The following is a 13,335-nucleotide window of genomic DNA, read 5'->3' on the forward strand; positions in this document are numbered from 1 at the left end:
CAAGGGGTCTTTTTTAAAATTCTAGTGGGTTCACTGGCTCAGCGGACCTGTCAAGGAAGGGATTCAGGGAAAGAAGATGGGCTGATTCCATGGTCTGGGGCTCAAACACTAATAGTCACACGTGTAAAGTTTGCTCTGTCACCCCCTTACACACCCAAGGTAAAGGAGGTGGGAGTGGGTGTACGGCCTGGGAGAGTGAAACATGCCAATGGCTAGGTTCCAAGCCTGGTTCTCCTGCTCACAAAGCGTATGACCTTGGGCAGCTTCCTGTGTTATTTACCTGTAAATGAGGGTAATAATACCGACTTCACTGGGGCTGTTAGGAGAATTAAACAATATAATAGATGGTAAGTGGCAGTCACCATTATCATCATCATTATTATTATTGCTACTTCATTGTTGCTGTTAACACCACCTCCACTACCAGTACTGTTTCTCTACAGTAGAGAAACACTGCTTCACGTTGCCCCTTTCACATGTCTGTTACTCCTCCAGGCTGCATTTAGTGTTCTAAATGCAAGTTCGTCTGGACTGGAAGTGTGTGTGTGTGTGTGTGTGTATACACATACATCTCCACACTTTAAGAGGACTCTTTAATAGGAAGGGACTCCAGGCAAGGCCATAGCCACCAGATAATCTGGCTTGTGGAGTAACTGACACCTTTGGGTAGTTGGACCTACATCGTGATACGTGCCAGGCTGTGGGGCCCTGGCATGACAGGTGTTGGTCTGGTTGCCAGTGCACATCCTCACACATGCTAAGATACAGCCACCATCGTTTGACTGTGTGACTGACATGGTGCTAAGCACTTCAAATGCATTATCTTATTTAATTGTACCACTCTGTGACGTAGATCCTAGTATCCTTCTCTGCGTAAGTTCAGAGAAGTTACAGAACTTACCCAAGACCAAACCCATGGTAAATGGCAAAGCCAAGGCCCCATGCTCTGCTAATGCTGTATTAACATAATGGCCATAGTCTTGATGAGGTGATGAGAAAAGAAGGCCTGTGCAAGGCATACATCCATGTGAAATTTAAGTCCCAATCTTTTTCTGATAGACCTAGTAGGTACAAAACTAAAGAGGCCCCACCCAGTGCAAATAATGGCAGCTGCCAGCAAAGCACAAATATACCCTGGATTCTCATACAATCAACAGGCACCTCTTCGTTCAGATAATTAGCTCAGGAGTTATTTACATGAGATGTGCATTTAAGTTCTGTGCTTGGCTGAAGGTAGAGAAGAGGTAGAGAGGCAAAAGACTCAGCCAATGCAGCACTGAAGGAGAAGAAGAAAGCTGGAGGACTGATGCTACCCAACTTTAAGATTTACTGTAAAGATATAGTAGTCAAGACAATGTGATATTGATGAAAGAACAGACAGATGGAGTAGTAGAACAGAATAGAGAGCCCAGAAATAGACCCACATACATATGGTCAACTGATCTTAGGCATAGGAGCAAAGGCAATGCAATGGAGTGAAGGTAGCTTCTTGACAAATGGCGCTGGGACAACTGGACATCCACCTACCAAAAAAAAGAGAATCTAGATACTCTTCACAAAAATTAACCCAAAACGGATCTTAGACCTAAATTAAGATGCAAAGCTATAAAACTCCTAGAGGGTAACATAGGAGAAAGCCTGGGTGATTTTGGGTATGATGATGCCTTTTTAAATACAACACCAAAGTCATGATCCATTGAAGAAATAATTGGTAAGCTGGACTTTATTAAAATTAAAAACCTCTGCTCTGTGAAAGACAGTATCAAAAGAATAAGAAGACAAGCCACAGGCTAGGAGATATTATTTGCAAAAGACACATCTGATAAAGGTCTATTATCCAGAATATACAAAGAACACTTAAAACTCAACAATAAGAAAACAAGAAACACAAATTAAAAAGGAGCTAAACACCTTAACAGTTATTTTACCAAATAAGATACACATGTGAAAAATAAGCATATGAAAAGATCTTGTCATCGGGGAAACGCAAATTAAAACAATGGTGAGAATACCACCACATACCTATGAGAGTGGCCAAAATCCAGAACACTGACACCACCATATGCTGGTGGAGATGTGGAGCAACTGGAACTCTCATTTACTACTGGTGGGAATGCAAAAGGGTACAACCACTTTGGAAGACAGGTTGGCAGTTTCTTACAAAACTAAACACACTCTTACCATATGATCCAGTAGTTGCACTCCTCGGTATTTACCCAAAAACGTGGAAAACTTCTGTCCTTACAAAAACCTGCACACGGATGTTTATAACAGCTTTATTCATAATTGCCAAAACTTGGATGCACCCAAGGTGTCCTTCAGTAGTTGAATGGATAAATAAACTGTGGTACCTCCAGACAATGGAATACTATTTAGTGCTAAGAAGACATGAGCTATCAAGCCATGAAAAAACTTGGAAAAAATCTTAAATGCAAATTCCTAAGTGAAAGAAGCGAATCTGTAAAGGCTACATACTGTATGATTCCAACTATTCGATGCTCTGGAAAAGGCCAAACTGTGGAGACAGTGAAAAGATCGGGGAAGGGGCGAAATGAACAGATAGAGCACAGAGGATTTGGGGAGCAGTGAACACATGCTGTATGATATTATGATGGATATATGTCATTATACATTTGAATGTACACTGCTGAGACTGAGCCCTAAAGTAAACTGTAAATTTGGGTGATTAGGATGTGACAGTATAGGTTCCTCCTTGGTGATAAATATACCACTGTGGTGAGTGATGCTGATAATGGAGGAGGCTATTTCTGTGTGGGGGCAGGTATGTGGGACAGCACTGTACCTTCCTCTCAGTATTGTTGTAAACCTAAAGCTGCCCTAAAAAATTGTCCTTACAGAAAGGGAAAGAAAGAAAGGGAAGGAAGAAAGGAGAAAGAAGGAAGGAAGGAAGGAAAGAAAGAAAAAAGAAAAGGAAAGGAAAAGGAAAGAAGGAATTTAGGTTTTCCTCTTGTAGTCAGTTCTGTCTGGCAGCTGACAGTCCAGTGCAGAAGAAAGATGCCATCAAAGTCACCCAAATAGATAAAAGGAAACTGGGATAAATGATATAAAGGAGTGTGTGATTCCAGGAGGGGCCATTATAAGTGGACATGACCAGTTCCAGGGGGGTCAGGGAGACCTCCCCGAGGACAGGAGAGGGGAGCTTAGCTCTGAAAAGGTAGAGAGTGTGGAAGAGTGCTCAGCACAGGGGAACAGCCCATGCAAGGCCCTCTGATAAGAGGGAGCTGGTACACTCAGAGGCTGAGAGAGGGTTGGGGGTGGATAAGAGACAGCCAGGAGAGGAGGTCAGGGGTGGAGCAGGAGGTCAGGAGTAGAACAAGCCTGGCCCAACCACACAGTGTGTTGAAGACCCAAGTGCTTCTGCCAGCGCTAACTTTGTCAAGCCCACTCGCCGTGAAGGCTCAGAGACCATGGCGGCTGCCAGCTGCAGCGGGCCCACAACTGGACCCACCCTGCCCCTGCTCACGCACCAGCCCCCTCCACCACGATCTCAGCCTCCTGGAGCATCGCTGGACGCCCTCTGCCTTTCTCTACACCTGTCACCTGTTCTTAGCAGCTTCGCTTAGTCATCACCTTTGTTTCCCATTATGGTTCAAAAGGTTTTACTCAGTGCTTTTATATCCACTGTGATCCCCTGCTGTCCCAAATGGGACCACGGTTCTGGGAGAGGCTACAGTGGGTGGGAAAACTGTGCTCAGGAATGCAGCAACTGGACCTCCGGCCATCCAGGGAAGTTTCCCCTTTCTGTCTCAGAATGACCAGGCTCTTCATTGCCTCGCTGCCCTCTCCCTGCACTCTGTGGCAGGAATATGGTTCCTTGTCTGTTGGTGCCATGCAGACAGGCAAAACTTTAGGAGAACGTCGACTGAGCTCCGGGAAACACCATGCCAAAAAACAACCCCATTGTCATCACTTACAGGTTTTTATTATCACCAATTATTTAAAAGGATGTACTCTAGGAAACTCCTGACTAATTATTTTATAAGCACGGTTCAGTTGATGACCCATTAGCAAAATGATTTTAGAATAATGTGATATTTGTCAGCAGATATAAAAACCATCAGTTTGGTCACTCTAGTAAACCACCCAGATCATGGGTATCTATCGAGTCATTTCATTAGAAATGGGGCTTTTTTCTAGTTTCAATTTTTAATCAACAAGTCATTGCTATGAAAAAAAAAATCTAAACACAAATCCCCCTCATTTTTTTGTTTATTAGAACTTTGAAATTGGCACATTATCATCATAGTCTCATTAAATAATATTTTGTTAGGAAAGGATAAAGCATTTCTGATCAGGAGAATTTTAGGGGAATAATAGCCCATATTTTTGAATGGCAATAAATACATCTTGCAACCAGAGAATTCGGCATTGAAGATCAGTATTTAAGGGGTTTCTGAAACTGGCAAAAGTCTGGAGCTGCCAGTTGCCAACCTGCTTCCCAGAACATCTCAGCTTATGAGCTGTGATTTCAAAGACAGTATTTTAGGTCTTTCCTTTCAGCCTGGTCAGATTATCCAGACTCTACCATTCTCTCCTTAGAGGTTGAAGGTGTGCCTACCAGCATTCTGGGACCTAAATGAGTAAATAGGTTGGAATCTCAACTTGCAGGGTGTGTATCTTCCCTTCTTACCCTGGTTTGATATGTTTTCCCTCCCTCTACCATCTTCAGTATCTCAGTCCAAAGACATTCTGTTTGTCTTCTCCAGAGAGAGGGTGGGAAAGGATATCAGTTTAAAAGCCAAATGCTTAGGAACAGATTTTCAGTCCCTTTTCCTTACATAGCCAACCTCCTTTGGACCTCTGCATCTGGAGGTAGCTGGGGCTATTAAAATTCCTTATCCTTTGTGCAATGAGTTGGTCTTGGCTTTCCCCGCTGGCCCCTAAGGATTCAATCATCTCATGTTTACTCCATCTTTTCCAGCTTTTATTACCTTTGTTGCTAATGATTCCTTTTCCATTTATTGTCCCTGTAAATATGTGCTTTTAAAAAATGATTTTACTATTATTTAGTGGAAGGAATGAAAGTAGATAATTTCTGTTCACCATTTTTGTCCAGAAGTCTCAGTTTTTAAAACCAACTTCACGAAGTGTGATGTATGTTCAATCAACTGCATCCGTTTAAAATGTGCGGTTCATTAGTTTTAAGAGAAGTGTGTATCTATAAAACCTCTTCCACCATTAAGCTACAAAACATTTCCATCACCCCCAAAATACTCCTTGTGCCCCATTGGCGGTCCCGACCTCCCTCCTGTGTGCCAAGCAACCACTGATTTGCTTTTTAGCACTATAGATTAGTCTGCATTGTCTATCATTTTATATAAATGGAATTATACACTATTTACTCTTTTTTGGTCTGGCTGTTTCACTCAGCATAATGATTTTGATCTTCATCCGTGTTGTTGCATATACGGTAGTTCACTCCCGTCTTTCACTAAGTGGTCTTCCATTGTGACGGTTTATCACTACTTGTTGATCCATTTTTCTGTTGAAGGGTATGGTTTCTAGTTTGGGGCTTTTGTGACTAAAACTGCTATGAAGATTTGTGACAAGGCTTTGCATGGAATCTTTCATTCATTTTTTTAATTTAACTATTTCAATAGCCTCTTACTCAGTCTTGCTGTCCCCAACCTTTCCCTGTGCCAACAGTCTACACATTGCTTCCAGAACATTCTTCCCAATGCACAGCTCTAGTCCTATCACAGCTTGATGATGTCTCATAGTCTATAAGTAGAAGAAAATATTCTTTATTATTAAGAACATCCACCTATCTTTCTACATCACTTATAATCCACATTTCCTCTGGCCACACCAAACCCACTCTCACCCGGAAGCACCCTTCATGCTCCTGGACCCCTAGACCTTCCCTCTGTTCTTATGGGAGAGGCTCCCCCATCATTGTACATGGGATGCTCTGCAGTTCTTACAGGTATGAGGACGGGCCATTGCCTCCATGAAATTCAATCTGGCTGTCTATGCCTGCTTTCATTCTGCACCCCCCACCTCTGATGTCCCTCTCATGGACTCACAGTGCTTTGCGTGGAGGTGGCATTCTACCTGCTGTGTAAACTAGTGAGTGCATTTATAATTCTGTGTATGGGACATAGTTGGCAGGATGTGGTGTCTCCTGCATCACTGGGAGATGAAATAGAACAGATGAGTTATCCAGGTAACTTAAGTGTAGTTAGTGTGGAGAATAAACATTTTATGGAAATATTTCTAAAATGAGTTACAAACACCTCTGCCTTCTGAACCAGATTTAACTGAACATGAGCCCTTGTAACGGGTCAAAGTAATCACTATAATCATCATTTACAGGTTTGTATTGTGGTGCAGGGATGTCCACGGGGCAGCTGTGTGTAGAGCTTTCACACCTTCACTGAATGTCCCCACACGGTTGGACTTTTGTACTTTGATTTCGTTTCTCCATTAGACTGTCTTTTCTTACCGTACTGTGTCTAGATGCTGCCTTATGTTACCCATAATTACCAGTGTGATGGCCTGCACGGTAAGAAATGGGTTCTGTTCAACTGCATAGACTTCTCAGTTCTTAAAGATGGCGGTCACGTGGGTGAGATAAAATCGTCCCAGGCACAATCTAGAGAATGGCTCAGCAGTGAGAGCTCTTTGTTGGTTTGTGTGCATTATGTTCCAAACAAAAGAAAGGAGTGAACTGATGGAGATGACCTGCTGGTTGACTGCAGAGCTGAGACTAGAACCCAAGCTCCCCAACTCGCACCCCAGGATTCACTCTTCCTGCACAATTTATGTAAAGAAAGTAGAGATACACAATTCTACTCGGGTTCATACCTACATTTTGGGTGACTGGGTTTCTGGAAACAACCATCAGATAAGTGTAATTTGACCATGTAGATACCCACCAGTGTGGATCTCCCTGTCTTCCAATGCTCTTTTTTGAGACAGTGAGATTGAGAACGTTACAGCAGCTGGCCAAGGGGGAAAGGGGCCATTCCTCAGTCTGCACGTGTCCCTAAAGGGAACAAGCTGCTGAGTGTGCCAGAGGTTAAGCCACCAATTCGTGTGGGCTCAGCCCCGAGAGCTCCCCGTCGGTCCCTCTACATCAGTGTCCAGCTCTGGCCACGTCTTCTGGCAAAGAGGTAACAATTCCAACGAGGCTGAACCTTGTAAAGAGCTGTGCCTTCTGTGAAGACATTAGTTGCCTGTCCAATGTCCATTGCTGTGTTTTTACTTATATAACCTGATCTTTATTATTAATTGAAGTATAGTTGGTTTACAATGTTTTGTTAATTTCTGGCATACAGCATAGTGATTCAGTTATATGAATCTTTTCATATTCTTTTTTGTTATAGGCTATTACAAGGTATTATATATAGTTCCCTGTGCTATACAGTAGGACCTTGCTGTTTATTTTATACATAGTAGTTAGTCTCTACAAATCCTGAACTCCCAATTTATCCCTCCACTCCCCCTACCTTCCCGACTCCCCCCCAACCACAAGTTTGTTTTCTATGTCTGTGAGTCTGTTTCTATTTTGTAAATAAGTTCGTTTGTCTCATTTTTATAAGCTGATTTTAAATACATCATCTCCCAGCCTTCATTGCAACTAGGTGGCCACATGAGACATTTCTGGCCAATGAATGGACAGGGCAAAACCTCGTCTGAAGGAAATGTACCAGTGTCTGCAGTTTACTTTGAAGTACCTCAAGATAGAATGCAAGAACGGAGTGATGATGGGAAAGGTAGCCCCAAGGTCTAGGTTTCCGCATACATAAAATGAGGGCTCAGAGGAGAGCAGAGGTCAGCCAGTGACAGCCTCGCCCATGGACCAAATTTGACCAACCAGTCAGCTGTTTCTGTAAACAGTTACATGAGCAGAGTCATGCCCATTTGTTTACATAGTGTCTACAGTAGTTTTCAGCTACAACAGCAGAGCTGAGAGGTTGCAGCAGGGACTGGGTGGCCCACAAGATGTGAAGTGTTATACTGTCTGGCCTCCTACAGAAAAGTTTGCCGACTCCTGGAAAAGATAACCTTGAATTTTCCTCCAGGATTTCCTGAGCAGTTAGAGCATACAGTTTGCACTGAAGAACTCGGGGCAGAAAGCCTGTGTGTCCCAAGCAGTGAGGGCCTTTCTTTAGGACAAGGGGGAGTGGAGACCAAATCCTTGGAATACAGAGCATAGGCTGAGCTCTGTGCTTTGGGGAAACTGCTTTTATTCTGTCAGAAAGTTCTGCTCGTTTCCGTAATGAAGACCATTAGGGAGTTGCTCATTGGACCTGTTGGGGAGCACGTATTTGCAATTAAAAACAATGAGGCTTCCAGGAAGTCAGAGTCAACAAATGTGCTCAGGCTTGTAAGAGCTGATCCACATGCAGATGGAAGGGTCTAATTGGTGTGGTTGGACCAGCTTGAAAACCATCAACACTGCGTGGTTTTTCCCTGCGAGACTCCAAGAGAAAGAATCAGTAGGTTGGAACTGGGCTGGTTCCATGAAAGGCTGTGACAATGGCAGGCTTGAGCAGTTCCTGGGAGGACTGGGTGAAGCCCTGGGCATGGAGAGACAGGGGTGGAGCTAGGCTGGGCTGCTCTTCGCTCAGGTCGTCCCCTTGAGACCCTTCCTCCTCTCAGACTGAACCTCTGCAGTCTTTTCTCTTGAATCCTTAAAGGCAGACCCCAAGTCAAGAGATCTCTTGTTTATCTTTGAGCCACTGTGGGCCATGGCATTATTCCTTACCCCTCCCTGCATTCATCCTTTCCTAGTGACTTGGTAGTTCTCGCAGCATCACCATGAGCAGGATGTCGAAATACAGTTCCATGCTCCTTGAATTTGAGCTTGGCCATGTGACTTGCTTTGCTTAGTGGTATGCAGGTTAAAGAGCAGTGTGCTAGCTCTGACCCTGAGCTTGTGCTTCCACTTCTTGTTTGGTATCTGTTCCATCACTATAAGAACAGCATGCCCACATGAGGCAGGAGGTAAAAGGAGGATGAGAGCCATAGGGAGGCAACCACCCATCAGACCTGCCGTGAGAGCTGCCGAGACGCCTGAAGCAGAGCCCTCAGCTGAGCCCAGCCTAGACCAGCCAAATCCCAGAGACCCGGAGATATGAGCAATTATAAATCATTGATATTTTAAGCCACTGAGATTTGGGTGGTTTGTTACACTGCAGAACTTACTGATATCAGCCTCCCACAAGCTTTGAAAGAAAGGATCTACCAGAAAGCAAGAGAGCTGTTCATCTGAAGAGGTCAGGGCAAGTCCACCTACCATGTTTAGAAACATGGATAGAACCCTTCTTTTTCCTGGATAAGAAAGGAGTAGGAGGAGTAGGAGGAGGGGGAGGAAAGAAAGAGGGAGAGAGGAGAAGGAAGGAAGGAAAGAAGGAAGGGAGGGAGGAAGAGAGAATTTGGGGCAATTGAGGGAAAAAAGATGGGTCTATAGCTTAAAAAAAAAGGAGAGCATTGCCTGAAGATACAGAAAAAGATCATTATTTTGAAAAAGATTTACCTAAGGAAATAAAGTTTTTAGATAACTTCTGCTTGATACTTGTAATAAAACCCAAGAAAATACGCACTTTTGAGAAGAAGCATTTAAGTGTAAGATAAGCCAACGGTATTGACGACACGTACTCTCTGGGATCCCTTACTCTGGTTCACCTGCCAGCTGCCATGTTGTGAGTACACTCAAGTATAGCCCTATGGGGGGTCCAGGTGGAGAGGAACTGAGACCTCGGGCAAACAGCCAGCATTAATGTGCCAGCCATGTGAGTGAGCCACCTGGGACGCAGAGCCTCCAGCCTTCAGATGATGTCTGTTTGAAGAGATGAAAGGTGGAAGGTGCAACGGCTTTTACGATCTACCCTCCGAAGTCACACTCCATCATTTCCTCAACATCCCAGTGGTTGCCCAGTCAGTCCTATTCCTTGTGGAAGGAACTATGCAAGAACACGAATGCCAGGAGACAAGAACCACTGGGGGCCTGTCTTGGAGGCTGGCTTCTACACTCAGAGTGTGAGATGCTTGCCTAGTGGGAGACTTTTTTCAGTAAGCAGTAGGTGCTGATGTTTATCCTGCCTTGCTATGTTACAGACGCTGTTGAAAGTGCTTTACGTGTATTGCCTCATTTAATCTTCTCAACAACCCTATGAGGCGTGTGCTATCAGTCCTCACTTTACAGACCAGGAAACCAAGGCACTAAGAGTTTAAGTAATTTGCCCAAACATCATGCTCTTAGTATAAAGAGAAGTAGAATTGAAATTCAGGCAGCCTGGCTTCACACTGTATTATCCAGCCCCGCCATCACACTAAATTCTGCCACCTGCTTGTTTGCAGCTGTTTTGTGGGAGTGAGAGAGGAAATATTAAGAATGGTGGGGAGCTAAGGCAGGTAGGGCAGCTCGTTTGCTACTGTGCTAAGAATAGCAATTCCAGAATGCAGATCTACACAGTGACCCTTTCTGCACAACGTGCGGGTGACAGCTGGCTCCCTGTTTCCCGTCAAGGCATGGGGTCACCCTCAGAATGCCCTCTGATGGGGTGTGTATGCTACAGCCAGGCTACCTCAGCATCTTCACACCTCCCTAGAAAACAATACCATTAACTTCCCCTTCGAATAAACTTTCCAAGCCAGTCTATTAACAGTTACCTGTTCTCTGCCGCCTGGGAGTGCAGACAGGTGGGGAGCTTCTGGCTCACCTGTTTGATGAGTGCTGGGAAGTAAATCACAAATGACAACCCAACCTGCTCAGAATGGCCTTCCCTGTAGTTTGACCCCAGGAGAATATGAACTTGCACCAGAAGAAAGCAACTGGATTTCCCAGGAACCACCTGGAACTGCTTCTTTGGCCCTTAAAGTGGAGCTGGGCTGGGGTAGACCAGCTGTAGATCAAGACACAGTTGAGGTTCTGTGCAAGGCCACCTGTAAGATCAGGCCATCTCCTCCTGGGGCCTCGGTCAGATTTTGATGTCTCAGAAGATGCAGCACCAGCCTTGGAGGGGGGAACCAACAGGGTCACAAAGAAATAGAGAGTGTGACTCGGAGCCGGGTGGCGGGTACGAGGGAACGCCAGCAGAGGACGGTGAGTGGGCGCACTGCCATTTTTGCTGCTTTAACTTCACATTCCTACTTCTCTTTCTGGCTCAGGAGATGATTGAACATGTGGCTCACAGCTGACTCTTGCAGGGATTGCAGATAAATGACGAGGAGAAAAATAGCACCTGGGCACTTTTATGCCGTTCCGTATGGATTGAGGATGGAGCCAGACGCTCTGCGCCACCTCCTGTATTTGTGGAAGGCTTCACTCGCATTCAGCAGGAAGAGAGAGGTAGGGAGGGACACTGGGGTCATGTGTTCAGGGACAGGAAACAGTATGTATGACCAAGTGGCCCTGGTGAACCAGTGAGTGTAAGTCTAGTCACTGGGGCCCACCTCCCCCTTCCAAACGTCCTTGGCTTGTGGTCCAACCAAGGGCTGCTTGAGGTCATAGTAACAGGAAACACTCATCAGCACTCACACGGAGCTGGGCACTTTTCTAAGTGCAGTGTGTACCAATCTCTTGTGGGAGGTATACGCTTACCCCCATGTCACAGATGAGAGAAGTGGGGCACAGAGAGAGTAAGTGATCTGCCCAAGTTTATGCAGGTGGAAATGGCAGAGCCACGAGTGCAGACCCAGGCAGTCTGGCTCCAGAGACCGTGTTCGTAACCACCATCCTCTATTGCTTTGCAAAGCAGGAGGATCTTTTGTTTGTTTTTTGCAGTGCTCTTTTTTTTAATTGAAGTCCATTTACAATGTTGTGTCAATTTCTGGTGTATAGCATAATGTTTGTCGTATGTATACATACAGATATTCCTTTTCATATTCTTTTTCATTGTAGATTACTACAAGATACTGAATATAGTTCCCTGTGCGATACAGTAGAAACTTGTTTATCTGTTTTATGTATAGTAGTTAGTATCTGCAAATCTTGAGCTCTGTTTATCCCTTCCCCCCTGCCCCGTCCCTGCTTGGTAACCATAAATTTATTTTCTATGTCTGTGAGTATGTTTCTGTTTTGTCAGTAAGTTCATTTGTCTCATTTTTTTAGATTCCACATATAAATGATAATATATGGTATTTTCCTTTCTCTTTCTGGCTTACTTCACTTAGTATGATAATCTCTAGGTCTATCCATGTTGCTGCAGATGACATTATTTTATTCTTTTTTATGGCTGAATAGTATTCCATTGAATACATGCCACAACTTTTTTATCCAGTCATCTGTTGATGGACATTTAGTTTGTTTCCATGCCTTAGTTTTTGTAAATAGAAAGCAGGAGGGTCCTTGAGGCCATCTGATCCAGCATTTCCCGACTGTCAGTCACTGCTAAACCACCCTTATTATCTTTGCAATATCTATGTCCCACCTCTAATGTTATTTACCTAACATTTTTCTCTTAATAAATCACTATGTTTAATTAAACACATTTATTTTCAAAAGAATCTTGATATGTCTCCTAAAGATGGAAAATCAGCTTCATTTGCCATAAATAGGAAAGAAATGTCCACATAAATTCAGTGAAAACAGTGCTAGTAAACGTTAGCTGGGTACTGCTGCCCACCTGAGTCCTGGAGGCCTCGGGTACCTGTGTTGACAGATGGAAAGAGAAGAGAAAAGAAGAGGTGGGGGTCCCGCTCACAGAGCTTGCGTCAGAGGGTGCTGTGTTTTTCTCAGAAAAACACCTGGTTTGCCCCTCCGCTCTGATTAGGCTGGTCCAGGACAGTCTTCTTACCACCGAGGAAGCCAAGGCTCAGAAAGGGGAACTGTCCTGCCCACGAGCATGTCGGTGGCCGAGCCCAGCCCAGCACTCATGACCCCTAACTCCCCAGCAATGCTGCCCACCTCGTACTCATTTCTAGAAACCTTTTCACCCATTCTGCACCCACCAAGTTCATTCATTCCTGAGTGAATTCTTGAAATTTACATTTTGACTGGAGCTCTGGCCCCTAAGCTGGTCCTCCAGTTCACATGTTTCTGGAGGAAGCCTCAGCTTCTGCCATCCCAGCTGTCACCATTCTGGAGGTAGCCCCAGGCCACGTGTGAACTTGGACTCAGGACCCCATGACCTCATGGGGTTTGCTTACCACTGTGGTGGGAGTCACTTAACTTCTTTCCATCTTTCAACCCATCTAGAAGCTGCAGCAAACTGGAGCTTTCTCTTTGTGCTTCAGAGGGATGTTGCTAGAATCCAAGTGAGGTCATGGATTGGAAAACGCTCTGGTGAAAAATCCTGCTCTCAACAAGCACGCTCGTATTCACCCCAACACTCACTGATCTGGCATCCAGGAGTGATGAAAGAG

This window comes from Camelus ferus, chromosome 11 (assembly GCF_009834535.1).
Source record: "Camelus ferus isolate YT-003-E chromosome 11, BCGSAC_Cfer_1.0, whole genome shotgun sequence".
NCBI lineage: Eukaryota > Metazoa > Chordata > Mammalia > Artiodactyla > Camelidae > Camelus > Camelus ferus.